Below are 12,519 nucleotides of genomic sequence, written 5' to 3'. Positions count from 1 at the left end.
TCAAAATTGGTAGGACTTTTATTAATCAAGGGCTAACATTTTGTTTAGAGAAGTATATTAAGAAAAAAGACAAAAAAATTTAAGTAAAAATTACCCACCTCCAGCTACTGATTATTACGTGGTTCAAATAAAATAGAACAGAGTGACATGAAAAAAAAAAAAAAAAGGTGTATTTATATACACACACATGTGTGTAAGAAGGGGAAATGAGGGGAGAAGACTTGGATTAGGGAAAGCTTGTCCGTGATTGTTTTTTGAGTTAGTCATTTAATAGTCTGAACAGAAGGTGCTCTGTGTTGAAGAGAAGATAAGATCAAAGCCTTATGAGAGAAAAGAATGAGGTATATTCAAGAAAGAAAACAAAAACCATGATTTGACCAATATGGTTGAAGCATAGTAGACAGATGGGAGGAAGAGTAATATATGATGAAGTTGGAATATCATGTATAAAAGCAGTTTGGAGGCTCTGACCTATTGCTCAAATAAAAAGGAATGATATCTTCAGCTTTGTAATCTGTTTCAAATATCACCCTATCAACTATATTCCAGTATTCCCCGATTTTTCTCTCTTAAAGATTGTCTCTTTCTCTCTTAAGACTGCCTGAATACAACAATATTGAGACTCAACTGGAATATAAAATTGATTGATCCTCAACATTTTCACTCATATATTCACTTTTTTCCTTGCCCAACTTAAATTCCAAGATTAATCTTTTATTATAGCTACCTGCTTCTTTGTATATAAAGAAATTCCTTGTCTCACTTTTTATCAAAACCCAAACCCTAGTTCATATTTATTTCTCTATCTATACTATACATGATATCTGTAATTAAAGAACAATATGCTATCATACTAACTGGTTTCACTGTAAACATGTAACAGTGAACCTAATAGGGCCTTAATGATTTTAGACAATTACACTATTTTCCATTACATTAACTCCTTCATCATTCATGATTCCACTTCACACTTTATACCAAAACTTCATCTCAGCAACTTCTTTTTTCAGCCAATGACATTACTCTTGTCTAACTAAAGAAATAGAAGCAGATTAGTGCTTGTGAAAATGGCAGATTTGGCAGCTCCATACGTTCATCCCTTCACATAAATGGAAAAAAAAAAAAAACAACAACAAACAAAAAACAAACAAAAAAAACATGTGCTGGATGAAGAAAATGACTGTTTTAACATGATAAGAAATTTTTGTGGCATTTTAATGTGCCCTTTCTCCATCCCTTTCCAATACCAGTGATGGTCTCAAGGAGGGTAGCCTATGTTCTTAATGTGGGACTCTGGTCCTTGTTCTGGAGGGGGAGGAACAGATCTTTTTGTAATGTCTGTCCTATACTGTCTGCGGCCTACCTAATATAGTGATACAGGTTCTTGTCTTTGTTTCACCTGTCAGAATGCATTCGTGGCAGAAATGCAATAGACATTCCTTGAAAATGTAAGGCAGGCAAAACACACCCAGTGACTAGGGTCAAAGCATTGAGAGAGAAGCATACAACAGAACCCTGACGCTGAAAGCCTGGGAGGAAAGGCTTGGGAGAGAGGTTATTCAGGAAATTAGGGCATTCCAAAGTAACCACGAATAGCATATACTGGGGAATTAAAAAAGCCACACAGATGCTCAGAACAGGGAACATGCCCAGAAAACATTCTAACAATGCCCTAAGCTTCCCCTCTGGCTGATCTTTAGACTCAGTGTAAGTAGAAAAAAATGCTAAGGTGGAGGTGGTGACAACAAAGCTTCTTCTCCTTGTTCACAGCCACAAACTGTCATAATCCTGAATTTGACAGTGGAATTCTAGAAAGGACACCAAAAGCATGAGCTTTTCTTTTAAAAGAAAAAAAACAGTAAATTGACCTTTATCAAGATTAAAAACTTTTGTGTATCAAAGCCCATTAGTCAGAAAGTAAAAAGACAATCTACACAATGGGAGAAATTATTTGTGGTTCATATACTGAGTAAGGATTTAGCATTCATAATATGAAAAGAACTCCCATGGCTCAAAAGCAGAAAGACAAACAACTCCGTTAAAATATGGGCAAATAATTTGAATATACATTTTTTCCACAGAAGATCCATAAATGACCAACAGGCATGTCAAATGATGATTAATATCACTAGTAATCAGGGAAATGCAAAGCAAAACCTCAGTGAAGCACTTCTTCACACTCACGAGTATGGCTATCATTAAAAAAAAAAAAAAGATAATAATTGGTTGGCAAGGATGTGGAGAAATTATAATTCTCCTGTACATGCTAGTAGAAATGTAACATGGTTCAGCTCCTGTGGAAAACAATTTTGGGGGTCTTTAAAAAGTTAAATATAAAATGTAACTTTTAAAATATAAAAGTTAAATATAAAACATATGACCCAGCATTTCTATCCTATATATACTAAAAATAATTGAAAACAAGTATTCAAACAGATGCATCTATACCTGATAGGGGAAGCACACTGACTGAAAACACCCACCCTGGCCAGACACCATAGTAACCATTTGCATAAGCTGTTTTACTACAGGAGGTCCTGATACGGAACACGGAACTAATAAGCCACCACCAACCGGAAGAATTTGGGAAAAGTCAAAAGGAGACACCACATGTCCGACCAACTCCCAGAATCCTTCTCGCTGGCATCCATCTTGGCTGAACAAGGCATGCACCACCAGGAAGGACTCTGAGTCAGAATGATTGGCTAAAGACAACCCATAAACTAATTCCATCACCATAAAACTGGACACTCTGAGCCACTTGGCACAGCTGTTCTCCTGGGCTCCCTTACCCTACTGCTCTCCACCCAGGTGCCCTTTCCCAATAAAATCTCTTGCTTTGTCAGCACATATGTCTCCTCGGACAATTCATTTCTGAGTGTTAGACAAGAGCCCATTTTTGGACCCTGGAAGGGGTCCCCCTTCCTGCAACAAACGGCAACTCTGGCGGGGACTCTTCTTCACTGCAACTGACATCCTGACCACTCAGAGTACTCAGGGACCAGCTTGCCCACCGATGCACCAGACCCAGTGGTTGTGACTGGGACCCTTTAGTCACTGGTCTCCTCCTGACACAGACAACTGGCCAGAGTGCCCCAACTGGGTAAGGAACAAGAGACTTTAATGACCTCTCACCCCTTCCCTCTCTCTTTCCTCTCCTTAACCCTTCCTATCCTACCCCTTTTTTCTAGTTCCCCAGTCCTGGACACAGGAATCTGGTCGAAGAGCCTCAGCCTGAGCTGAGAATCGGAGACAAATAACCTCCTCTTGGCAGAAAACTCAAATTCTGGTTCTGTTCTGTCTGGTGTTTCTGGTAGGGCTGATATACAGTCCTCTCTTCTCTGGAGGCCCAGGGTAAAGTCCTGTAACACCTGGGTGTCTGCAGGTGGCATGAAACATCTGTAAGGCCACCCCTTTTGGCCTCCTCTCCTGCCTCTGCCCCCCTCTTCTTTCAACCTGGCTTCCTTTGCTCCCTTTGAAATCTTTGAAGACCTGAGATGTTTCATTTATTCTGTTAGTACTTGCATCTGAAGTTCTGTGTCTCTATAGGTTTTCTGAGAGACTGTAATCTTATATTTAAGGGAATGTCTGATAAGGACTGCCAGGTCTGTGTATGTTTTATACTCTGGGTTCTGGGTTGTAATTTGTGGTGAGCAATCTGCTTTATCTGGCCACTGTTTGGTTTATACTGGTCGCCATTTTGTTAGAACTTGATTTTCTTTTCCTGTGACTTAAGACCAGGGCTCTCGGACCATCTCTAACTCTTGAGATTGAGGAAAAATTGGAAAAAGCTACTAAATTTTTATTAATTCCAAAAGTTATTTATAAATTAGTACAAATTTTATACTGTGGTATCTAATTCATGACTAAGCTTAGAAAATGAAGCTAGATCTTGTGTTGTGTCTGTCTGAATATGTCTCAGTACGTCTTTGTCTCGGGATAATATTTTTGATAATATTTGGTCAGTAGGTAGCCCATATGCTACTGGAGAAGAGTGGAGAAATAACTCCAGAAATGAAGAGACAGAGCCAAAGCAAAAACAAAAACTTCCACCCAGTTGTGGATGTGACTCGTGATGGAAATAAAGTCCGATGCTGTAAAGAACAATATTGCAAAGGAATCTGGAATGTTAGGTCCATGAATCGAGGCAAATTGGAAGTGGTTAAACAGGAGATGGAAAGAGTAACATGGACATTTTAAAATCAGCGAACTAAAATGAACTGGAATGGGTGAATTTAACTCAGATGACTATTATATCTACTACTGTGGGCAAGAATCCTTTAGAAGAAATGGAGTAGCCATCATGGTCAAAAAAAGAGTCTGAAATGCAATTCAGTTGAGTTCAGTCACTCAGTCCTGTCCAAATCTTTGCAACGCCATGAATTGCAGCCAGGCTTCCCTGTCCATCAGCAACTCCTGGAGTTCACTCAGACTCATGTCCGTTGAGTCAGTGATGCCATCTAGCCATCTCACCCTCGGTCATCCCGTCTCCTCCTGCCCCCAATCCCTCCCTGCATCAGAGTCTTTTCCAATGAGTCAACTTTTCACATGAGGTGGCCAAAGTACTGGATTTTCAGCTTTAGCATCATTTCTTCCAAAGAACACCCAGGACTGATCTCCTTTAGAATTGACTGGTTGGATCTCCTTGCAGTCCAAGGGCCTCTCAAGAGTCTTCTCCAACACTACATTTCAAAACAGTCCAACTCTCATATCCATACATGACCACTGGAAAAACCATAGCCTTGACTAAGCGGACCTTTGTTGGCAAAGTAATGTCTCTGCTTTTGAATATGCTGTGTAGGTTGGTCATAACTTTCTTTCCAAGGAGTAAGCATCTTTTAATTACATGGCTGCAGTCACCATCTGCAGTGATTTTGGAGCGGCAAAAAATAAAGTCTGACACTGTTTCCACTTTTTCTTTCTTCAATTTAAGTCTGAATTTGGCAACAAGGAGTTCATAATCTAGCCACAGTCAGCTTCCAGTCATGTTCTTGCTGACTGTATAGAGCTTTGAAATGCAGTTCAGTTCAGTTCAGTCACTCAGTCGTGTCCTATTCTTTGTGACCCCATGAATCACAGTACACCAGGCCTCCCTGTCCATCACAATCTCCTGGAGTTCACTCAGACTCACATCCATCGAGTCCGTGATGCCATCCAGCTATCTCATCCTTGGTTGTCCCCTTCTCCTCCTGTCCCCAATCCCTCCCAGCATCAGAGTTTCTGCTGTTTCCCCATCTATTTCCCATGAAGTGATGGGACCGCATGCCATGACCGTCGTTTTCTGAATGTTGAGCTTTAAACCAACTTTTTCACTCTCCACTTCCACTTTCATCAAGAGGCTTTTTAGCTCCTCCTCTCTTTCTGCCATAAGGGTGGTGTCATCTACATATCTGAGGTTATTGATATTTCTCCCAGCAATCTTGATTCCAGCTAGTGCTTCTTCCAGCCCAGCATTCTCCTGATGTACTCTGAGTATAAGTTAAATAAGCAGGGTGGCAATATACAGCCTTGATGTACTCCTTTTCCTATTTGGAACCAGTCTGTTGTTCCATGTCCAGTTCTAACTGTTGCTTCATGACCTGCACACAGCTTTCTCAAGAGGCAGGTCAGGTGGTCTGGTATTCCCATCTCTTTCAGAATTTTCCACAGTTTATTGTGATCCGCACAGTCAAAGGCTTTGGCATAGTCATTAAAGCAGAAATAGTTGTTTTTCTGGAACTCCCTTGCTTTTTCCATGATCCAGTGGATGTTGGCAATTTTATCTCTGGTTCCTCTGCCTTTTCTAGAACCAGCTTGAACATCTGCAAGTTCATGGTTCACGTATTGCTGAAGCCTGGCTTGGAGAATTTTGAGCATTACTTTACTAGCTTGTGAGATGAGTGCAATTGTGCAGTAGTTTGAGCATTCTTTGGCATTGCCTTTCTTTGGAATTGAAATGAAAACTGACCTTTTCCAGTCCTGTGGCCACTGCTGAGTTTTCCAAATTTGCTGGCATATTGAGTGCAGCACTTTCACAGCATCATCTTTCAGGATCTGAAACAGCTTAACTGGAATTCCATCACCTCCACTTAGCTTTCTAAGGCCCACTAGGATTCACATTCCAAGATGCCTGGCTCTAGATGAGTACTTGGATGCAATCTCAAAAACGATAGAATGATCTCTGTTCGTATCCAAGGCAAACCATTTAATATCTCAGTAATACAAGTCTATGCCCAGAACAATGATGCTGAAGAAGCTGAAGTTGAGTGGTTCTGTGAAGACATACAAGACTTTCTAGAACTAACACCCCAAATGATGTCCTTTTCATTATAGGGGACTGGAATGCAAAAGCAGGAAGTCAAGAAATACCTGGAGTAAAGGGCAAATTTTGTCTTGGAGTACAGAATGAAGCAGGTCAAAGTCTACCAGAGTTTTGCCAAGGGAATGCACTGGTAATAGCAAAACCCTCTTCCAACAACACAAGAGAAGACTCTACACATGGACATCACCAGATGGTCAATACCAAAATCAGACTGATTATATTCTTTGCAGCCAAAGATAGAGAGGCTCTATACAGTCAGCAAAAACAAGACCAGGAGCTAACTGTGGCTCAAATTATGAACTCCTTACTGCCAAATTCACTTAAATTGAAGAAAGTAGGGGAAACCATTAGATGATTTAGATTTGATGTAAATCAAATCCCTTATGACTGTACAGTGGAAGTGACAAATAGAATCAAGGGACTAGATCTGTAAAGTGCCTGAAAAACTATGGACAGAGGTCTGTGACATTGTATAACTGGCAATGATCAAGACCATCCCCAAGAAAAAGAAATGCAAAAAGACGAAATGGTTGTCTGAAGAGACCTTACAATCAGCTATGAAAAGAAAAGAAGTGAAAGGCAAAGGAGAAAAGGAAAGATATACCCATTTGAGGGCAGAGTTCCAAAGAATAGCAAGGAGCGATAAGAAAGCCTTCCTCAGTTATCAATACAAAAAAAAAAAAAAAAAGAGGAAAATAATAGAATGGGAAAGACTAGAGATCTCTTCAAGAAAATTAGAGATACCAAAGGAATATTTCATGCAAAGATGGGCACAATAAAGGACAGAAATGGTATGGACCTAACAGAAGCAGAAGATACTAAGAATAGATGGTACACATACACAGAAGAACTATATAAAAAAGATCTTCATGACCCAGATAATCACGATGGTGTGATCACTCACTTCAGTTCAGTTCAGTTCAGATCAGTTCAGTTCAGTTCATTCGCTCAGTCGTGTCCAACTCTTTGCAACCCCATGAATCGCAGCACACCAGGCCTCCCTGTTCATCGCCATCTCCAGGAGTTCACCCAGACTCACGTCCACCGAATCAATGATGCCATCCAGCCATCTCATCCTCGGTCATCCCCTTCTCCTCCTGACCCCAATCCCTCCCAGCATCAGAGTCTTTTCCAATGAGTCAACTCTTCGCATGAGGTGGCCAAAGTACTAGAGTTTCAGCTTCAGCATCATTTCTTCCAAAGAAATCCCAGGGCTGATCTCCTTCAGAATGGACTGGTTGGATCTCCTTGCAGTCCAAGTGACTCTCAAGAGTCTTCTCCAACACCACAGTTCAAAAGCATCAGTTCTTCAGCACTCAGCCTTCTTCACAGTCCAACTCTCACATCCATACATGACCACTGGAAAAACCAGAGCCTTGACTAGATGGACCATGGTCGGCAAAGTAATGTCTCTGCTTTCGAATATACTATCTAGGTTGGTCACAACTTTTCTTCCAAGGAGTAAGTGTCTTTTAATTTCATGGCTGCAATCACCATCTGCAGTGATTTTGGAGGCCCCAAATATAAAGTCTGACACTGTTTCCACTGTGTCCCCATCTATTTCCCATGAAGTGATGGGACCGGATGCCATGATCTTCGTTTTTTGAATGTTGAGCTTTAAGCCAACTTTTTTGCTTTCCTCTTTCACTTTCATCAAGAGGCTTTTTAGCTCCTCTTCAGTTTCTTCCATAAGGTTGGTGTCATCTACATATCTGAGGCTATTGATATTTCTCCCAGCAATCTTGATTCCAGCTTGTGCTTCTTCCAGTCCAGCGTTTCTCATGATGTACTCTGCATATAAGTTAAACAAGCAGGGTGACAATATACAGCCTTGACATACTCCTTTTCCTATTTAGAACCAGTCTGTTGTTCCATGTCCAGTTCTAACTGTTGCTTCCTGACCTGCATACAGATTTCTCAAGAGGCAGGTCAGGTGGTCTGGTATTCCCATCTCTTTCAGAATTTTCCACAATTTATTGTGATCCACACAGTCAAAGGCTTTGGCATAGTCAATAAAGCAGAAATAGATGTTTTTCTGGAACTCTCTTTCTTTTTCCATGATCCAGCGGGTGTCGGCAATTTGATCTCTGGTTCCTCTGCCTTTTCTAAAACCAGCTTGAACATCAGGGAGTTCACGATCACTCACTGAAAGCCAGATATCCTGGAATGTGAAGTCAGCTGGGCCTTAGGAAGCATCACTACAAACAAAGCTAGCGGAGGTGATGGAATTCCAAGTGAGCTATTTCAAATCCTGAAAGATGATGCTATGAAAGCACTCGATATGCCAGCAAATTTGGAAAACTCAGCAGTGGCCACAGGCCTGGAAAAGGTCAGTTTTCATTCCATTCCTACAGAAAGACAATGCCAAAGAACGTTCAAACTACTGCACAATTGCATTCATCTGACATATCTCATCTCTTCTCACATTTCATCTCATCTCACATTCATCTCATCGTACATTTCATCTCACTAGCAAAGTAGTGCTGACAATTCTCCATGCCAGACTTCAACAGTACATGGACCGTGAACTTCCAGATGCTCAAGCTGGATTTAAAAAAGGTGAAGGAAACAGAGATCAAACTGCCAATATCCTTTGCATCACCAAAACAGCAAGAGAGTTCCAGAAAAGCATCGATTTCTGCCTTATTAACTATGCCAAAGCCTTTGACTGTGTGGATCACAACAAACTGTGGAAAATTCTTGAAGAAATGGGATTACCAGACCATTTGACCTGCCTCCTGAGAAATCTGTATGCAGGTCAAGAAGCAACAGTTAGATCTGGTCATGGAACAACAGACGGGTTCCCAATCGGGAAAGGAGTATGCCAAGCCTGTATATTGTCACCCTGCTATTTTATCTTATATGCAGAATACATCATGAGAAATCCTGAACTGGATGAAGCCCAAGCTGGAATCAAGATTGTTGGGAGAAAAATATCAATAAGCTCAGATATGCAGATGACACCACCCTTATGACAGAAAGAGCCTCTTGATGAAAGTGAAAGAGGAGAGTGAAAAAGTTGGCTTAAAGCTCAACATTCAGAAACTAAGATCATGGCATTTGGTCCCATCACTTCATGGGAAATAGATGGGGAAACAGTGGAAATAGTGTCAGACTTTATGTTTTTAGGCTCCGAAATCACTGCAGATGCTAACTATAACCATGAAATTAAAAGATGCTTGCTCATTTGAAGAAAAGTTATTACCAACCTAGACAGCATATTAAAAAGTAGAGACATTACTTTGCCAACAAAAGTCCATCTAGTCAAGGCTATGGTTTTTCCTGTGGTCATGTATGGATGTGAGAGTTGGACTGTAAAGAAAGCTGAGCACCAAACAATTGATGCTTTTGAATTGTTCTGTTGGAGAAGACTCCTGAGAGTCCCTTGGACAACAAGGAGATCCAACCAGTCCATCCTAAAGGAAATCGGTTCAGAATATTCATTGGAAGGACTGATGCTGAAGCTGAAACCCCAATACTGGCCAGCTGATGTGAAGAACTGACTTATTTAAAAAGACCCTGATTCTGGGAAAGATTGAAGGCCAGAAGAGAAGGGGATAACAGAGGATGAGATGGTTGGATGGAATCACTGGCTCAATGAACATGAGTTTGAGTAAACTCTGGGAGTTGGTGATGCACAAGGAAGCCTGGCATGCTGTAGTCCATGGGGTCACAAAGAATTGAACACGACTGAGTGACTGAACTGTATATTTTTGGGATGAATTTGTAAATGAGCTCTATTTAATTTGCTGAAAGGAAAGTAAGCACCTACAGATCAAATAATTCTAATTTAAGCAATAAATTCCAGGTTCATGTGAACTGGGAAATATTCAATATTAAATACTTGATATTAATATTTGTTGATTTAACAAATATAGACATGTTTTAGACTAATTAACATTAGGTGAAGTTGCTCAGTCATGTCCGACTCTTTGCAACCCCATGGACTGTAACCTACTAGGCTTCTCCGTCCATGGGATTCTCCAGGCAAGAATACTGGAGTGGATTGCCATTTCCTTCTCCAAGGGATCTTCCGAACATTTTCATTGTCCTTAGGTTTAATATAAGTTAAATATTATTATATCTGTTACAGCTTTGTCAACAAGAAAGTTACCTTGAGTGAAGAAACTTCTAAACAAATGTAAATGATATATTAATTTTAGATAAACTCTATTAAGAATAATTATGCTTTAGGAATATCTGTCTAAAATAGCCTCTCCAGTTTGGGGTAACTTGAATTTCTAAGGTTTGTGCTAAACTAAGTGTTTGATGTCTGTTGAGTAGTTAGATCATTTCCATATAAAATAAGATTTTGAAACATTTACTACTAAATACTAATTTCCTTTTACAGAGAAAGTAAAGAGATTTGGGACTATAAATAAACAATGTTTTGTGCCATCCTAAAATAGTCTAAGAAAGCAAAGGTTTTAAAAATTACCACTGGTATTTATGCTCACAATCTATAAAATGCTAATATAAAAGTTAATTTTTCATTGCTAAAGGAAAGTAGAAAGTGTGTTTTCAGTAAAAAGTGTATGAAAAAATACTAAAAAGAGCTATGCATGATCAGGATTTTCTAAAATTAGATCACAATTAATTAGATAAATGGATTTTGTTAGGAATGACACAGCCATAGGAAAACTGATTAGAGCCAACTACATCCAAGATGGTAGAACTAAATTTCACTAGACCTTGAGCCTCAGTATATACACCCATGTAACGTTTCAACAAGCTAAATGATACACCCATCAACATTGACTAAATCTGACCAATATTCTAAACCCTTTTAATTGTTTTTTTTTTTTTTGACAAAACTTCCTAAATCGAATTCTGTTGAAGTTCCTTTGACCTCTAGCTAACTTTGGGGTGCTTTAGAGGGCCCCTGAAATATCCCTAAGAGAGATATTAAACTAATTGTGCTTATTTGGTTGGTTAAACTATATGAATAATATTAGCAAAGAAATAATAAATTTTCTTATATTATAATATATGGTAAATATTATTAATATAGATATCCTAGAAATTATATGGAGTTCTTAACATTCTGATGTGTCCTGGTATTCTTATGGAAAACTTGATGATTTCACAAAAGTTAACAAAAGGACTGAATGAACCAACGATTATGTTTGTAACTTTTATGGTTTCTATCTGAAAAATTTCATTTTTTGTATCTTGTGTTTTCTGGAAGTAGGAAAAACCTTCCTCTCAAACTAATTATGGCAATAATTTGGTAAAATTATACATTATAAGCAAAACAATTATATTTTCTATCTGACTCCTCTAGAAATTGGAAACTCTTAGGTTTCCAGTAAGTTTATCAAATGAGCTAGGAAGGTTATCTCTCTAACAGGTACAAAAATCTCATGGCATTTTTGTGACCTTAAAAAGTGAAGAAGTTACCTAGATTTGTTAGGTGAAATCTGTGATAAGCCTTTGGTGTTAGTTTCCCAGCTGTGTTTTATTTTAAAACTTCAGTCTGAGACTCTATAAATGTTTCAGCAAAAGAGAAAGTCTATGATCAATTATGGTTATATAAGTGATCAGGCCAAAATTAGTGATAGCAGAACTATTTTGCAAACAAACTAGCCTTAACTTGGTTATATTTGATAAAAATGAGGGTAATTTTAGGAAGAAAAAGATGTTTCAATAAATGTTAAAACCCAGTTTGTTAATGGATATCTGCATCTAGTAAGACTCATTTCTTGGATAGTTCTTTGATGTTAGGCAATATTAATGTAAAATTTAATTGAATTCTTAAAGAACACCCTAAGTTTCTTTCTGAAGCTTATCTCAGTAATCTCTCTTTGGATGAAGATTAGATGCCTCATGACCTGCAACCAGGACTGGAAAAAGACATAACTAAGGGACAGCCTCCAACCTGGATGGAAGGACTCTTTTTTAAATCAGGTACCCTTAACTAGCTTATACACAATGAAACTGAAGGAAAATTGACTCTTAGATTAATTCCTAGTTCTAAAGGCCCCTACACTGGACTGGTCTATAGAGAAGACAGCTGACCTGATCTCACCTTAAAATGATGCTCAAACAGAGGAGAAAGTACACTACATCAGGATGAGAAGATGACAACATCAGAGGTAGACAGTTTTCCCAAGATACTGGACCTGATTCATATATTTATAATGTTTTCTTGACTTCTTAGACCTTTGCATATACATCAAATGCTTTTCTATTATAGGCCTTGTCCTATGCTACTTTTA

This window comes from Capra hircus, chromosome 3 (genome assembly GCF_001704415.2).
Source record: "Capra hircus breed San Clemente chromosome 3, ASM170441v1, whole genome shotgun sequence".
NCBI classification, from domain to species: Eukaryota; Metazoa; Chordata; class Mammalia; order Artiodactyla; family Bovidae; genus Capra; species Capra hircus.
This window is presented reverse-complemented; position numbering follows the sequence as displayed.